The sequence below is a fragment of the Cryptomeria japonica genome, chromosome 10 (genome assembly GCF_030272615.1).
Source record: "Cryptomeria japonica chromosome 10, Sugi_1.0, whole genome shotgun sequence".
Taxonomy (NCBI): domain Eukaryota; kingdom Viridiplantae; phylum Streptophyta; class Pinopsida; order Cupressales; family Cupressaceae; genus Cryptomeria; species Cryptomeria japonica.
Genome location: NC_081414.1, coordinates 228,424,722 through 228,428,967, shown reverse-complemented (window position 1 = coordinate 228,428,967; position 4,246 = coordinate 228,424,722).

The following is a 4,246-nucleotide window of genomic DNA, read 5'->3' as shown; positions in this document are numbered from 1 at the left end:
TCTCCATTTCTTCAAGGCTTGAACTATGGCATAAAATTCTTGATCATACACTGAATATATCTTCCAGGCATCATTTAATTTCTCACTGAAATATGCTACTGTTCTCCCCTCTTGACTCAAAATTGCTCCTATTGTTGTTCCACTTGCATCACAATCCACTTGAAATACCTTATTGAAATCCAGTAAAGCCAATACAGGTTGCTCAGTCACTTTCTGTTTCAACAATTCAAAACTTTTGTTTGCTTCGGTGACCCACTTGAATTCCTTCCAATCCCCTCTCATGGTCTCAGTCATAGGGTTACAAACTGAACTGAAATTTTTGATAAACTTCCGGTAAAAACTAGCCAATCTATGAAATGATCTTACTTCTCCAATTCTTTCTGGTGTAGGTCACTCAACAATGGCTTTCACTTTCTCAGGGTCCATCTTCAAACCATTCTCATATATCACAAAGCCCAAATAGACTAACTCATCCTTCATGAAAGTACACTTCTTGATATTGATCAACAACTTTTCTTCTCTCAACCTCCGCAAAACTTGTCTTGACTGCAACAAATGCTCTTCTTTTGTTCTACTGAAAATCAGAATGTCATCCAAATACACAATAACAAACTTACCCAAGTATTTCTTCAATGCCTCATTCATTAGCCCCATGAAAGTACTCAATGCATTAGTCAATCCAAAAAGCATCACCAACCATTCATATAGTCCTTCATTTATCTTAAATGTTGTCTTCCATTCATCACCTTCTCTAATCCTAATATGATGATATCCACTCTTCAAATCTATCTTTGTAAAATACTTTACTCCACTCAAACATTCCATTATGTCATCCATCCTAGGCAAAGGAAACCAATATTTCACTGTGATCATGATTATTTATCTTGAATCAGTACACATCCTCCATTCTCCATTCTTCTTAGGTGCTAATACTACTAGTACTACACAAGGGCTCATACTTTCCCTTATCAAACCTTTCTCCAATAGCTCTCACACTTCTCTATTCAGTTCTTCATTCTCTATCGGTGTCAACCGATGTGCAGCTTTGTTAGACAAACTAGCTCTGGGAACCAAGTCCATGCAATGACTAATACTTCTAATAGGTTGCAATCCATCAGGTACATTATCTGAAATGATGTCCTCATATTCTGTCAGCAAATCTCTTATCTCTGTCGGGTGTTCTCCTTCTGATTCCGGTCTCTCAGTCTTCTTAGGAATTAAGGCAAAACACACATTCTCATGTCTCAGTCCACCCATCAATTTCCTTCCATCTACTAAACAGATTTTGGTATTTGTATAGACTTCATTCTTCAAAGGTTCCTCCAAAGGTAACAAGGTTTGCTTCATCCCATTGGCCATAATAGTGTATGTATTCTTCCTCCCATCATGTATTGCCTGTCTATCAAACTGCCAAGGTCTTCCCAACAAAAGATGACAAATATCCATAGGCATAATATCACACATAACTTCATCATGATAATTCCCAATTTTCAATTTTACTAAACACTATTCACTCACTAACAACTTATGTTCATCCTGAATCCATACTATCTCATAAGGCTTAGGGTGTTTCAATCTCTCCAATTTCAACTTATTCAACATCTCTTCTAAAACACGATTATCTGAACTACCACAATCAATAAATTTTTTACAACACTTATCGGATACCTTACATCTGGTCTTGAACATGTTCTTCCTCTACAAGGGTTCTTCATCTCCTCTGGTATAATACAAAGCTCTCCTCATTATCAATAGTTCTCCATCTTTCAGTTTATTGTCAGATCTGGTGGGGTTTTCCTCCACTACTGCTTCTCTTCCAGTAGCCTTTGTCTTCTTACATTCAAATGCATGGTGTCCTTCTCCTCCACACTTAAAGCAGGTTCCTCTAAATGTCCTCTTGTCTTGTCTTCCAAAGTTCTCATTCTGGTAACCATCTAGATCTCTCCTCTGCTAGAAATTTCTAGCATTCTTTTGATATGAATTATCTTCTTTTCTCACTTCCTTGTCCTTGTTCTGATCTGTACTGGTTCCTCTTCCTCCTTGAAATCTTCCTCCGGTAAACCTTCCACCTCTACCTCTCTGTCTTTGCTCATGTCTTTTGTTCAATTTCTCTTCAGCCTTTATTGCATATTGGTAAGCCTCTTCAACACTCTCCAATTTGATCATACTAAGTTCATCTTGTATAGACATCCGCAATCCGTTCAAATATCTAGCAATCTATTCAACTTCATCATCAACATGTATGGATCTGATGTTCAACTTGTAAAATGCTTCGGTGTATTCCTTCACACTAGATTATTTTTGTCTCATATTCTACAACTTCTGGAATAGATCCACTTGATAATTCATGAGGACAAACTTTGATTTTAAGTTAGAAATCATCCTATCCCATGTCTTAATCTTTTCTTTACCTCTTCTCTATCTATCAACTTGCAAATGCTCCCACCAAAGAGATGCATGACCTTTCAACCAGGTACAGGCATATTTCACCTTCCTCTCTTCTACAATGTTTTCAAAATCAAAATACTTTTCCATCTCCAAGATCCAATCCATCAATTCATCTGAATCTAACTTCCCATCATATTCGGGTGGGGTAAAATGAGGTTTAGTGTTTGCCCCACTCAAAACCCTTAAAAACCTTTCCTCCTCCGAATCAATTGTCGGTAGGTTCACTTGTTCTGTCGGGGGTTCTTCTCCTTCATCTTCGCTTGCATCTTCAATATGTCAGCCTCTTCTCTGGGTTGTCTCCACAACTTCTAACCGGGCTGCTATTCCTTGTAATATTTCCATCATAGCAGGGTTTGCATTCCCATGCACTCCACCATTCCTAGTTCCTCTTTGTGTCATTGATTCATGCTAGTTCTCTGCAATTGCAGGTCAGATCCACAATATGCCACCCTACAACAAAATTTCAGGATACGCAACCTCCAGAACGAAACCTCGCTCTGATACCACTTGAAGCAGTCGCCGGTGAGGAGGGACATCAAGGAGATTAGTCCAAACCAGTCAACAAGAGTAAACACAACAAAAACACACAGATATGATAGAGGCAATGACGAACAGATACTTTTATTGCATGAAATTTGATTACATCCAATCGGTAACAACCAGATTACAACATACCAGCACAGAAGCCTAGTAGAATAGGTCACACCAGGACCTTGAATCCAAAGATCTATCTTATAGGCACAGTCTATCTATCTGATACTTCTTGATCTTCTGATTGATTGATTACATTATAAAGTATGAATAAATATATATATATATATATATATATATATATATATATATATATATATATATATATATATATATTGATCCAAAGGATCCGGTCAGCTCAAAAGGGATCAAAACCCAAAGAACAAGACCTAACATGCAAAATGAACAAGGTCAGCCTCCGCCAAGAGATTCCTCCAGAAAATCCAAAGGATGAAACGTAGAAGTTTGGCCACACGCCAAGAAACATTCAGATCATGTCCAAGGCTCCGCAAGCTTCAAAATGGGCTCCGGTAGATCACCAGAATAGGTCTCAGGAAACTGGTAACAAGAAACTGTCATGGAAACCGATAGCGATATCTTGTTGGAAAGTGATCCAAAAGAGATGTGGTTTGAAAGAAAGAAATATGATCAAGTCTTCAAGTAGAATCTAACTTCACGGGATTTGGTGAGCCAAAACCGGGACACACAAAAAGGAACGTACTGAAACTGCAGACAGAAAAAACAAAAAAGAAAAGAAAATGTTTTTGGTTGATGCAAGATTACTATGAACCGGGGATGCTCCTACATCATTTACACTACTCTCAAATAATGCCTTTTGTATGAATTTATTCATTATTGGCATGGTTAAATAGTGTCTATTTGACCAAAATTGAGAGATGTTATTATGGAATTCTAGGTATATATGAAACATTCATAGATGCCACAAACTCTTAGAATTTATATGTCATAGATTGGTAGATTTTTCTCTCAAGGCTCTTGAGAGTTTTCCGTAGATTATTTTAGCTTGGAAGGATTGAGAGACCTAGAAAATAAATTGAGGCCTCCCTTAGAATTCAACAACCTACACTGACATTTGGTGTAGTTGGTTTGGCTCCATGATGCACAAAATACAAAATATTCTTGTTGGCATGTATACACTACTCCCAAATGATGTTTTTTATAATAATAATTTTATTCTTGGAACAATAAAATAGTGTTGAGTTCAACCAAATTGAGAGAGGTTATTATGGAGGAAACCCATATCCAC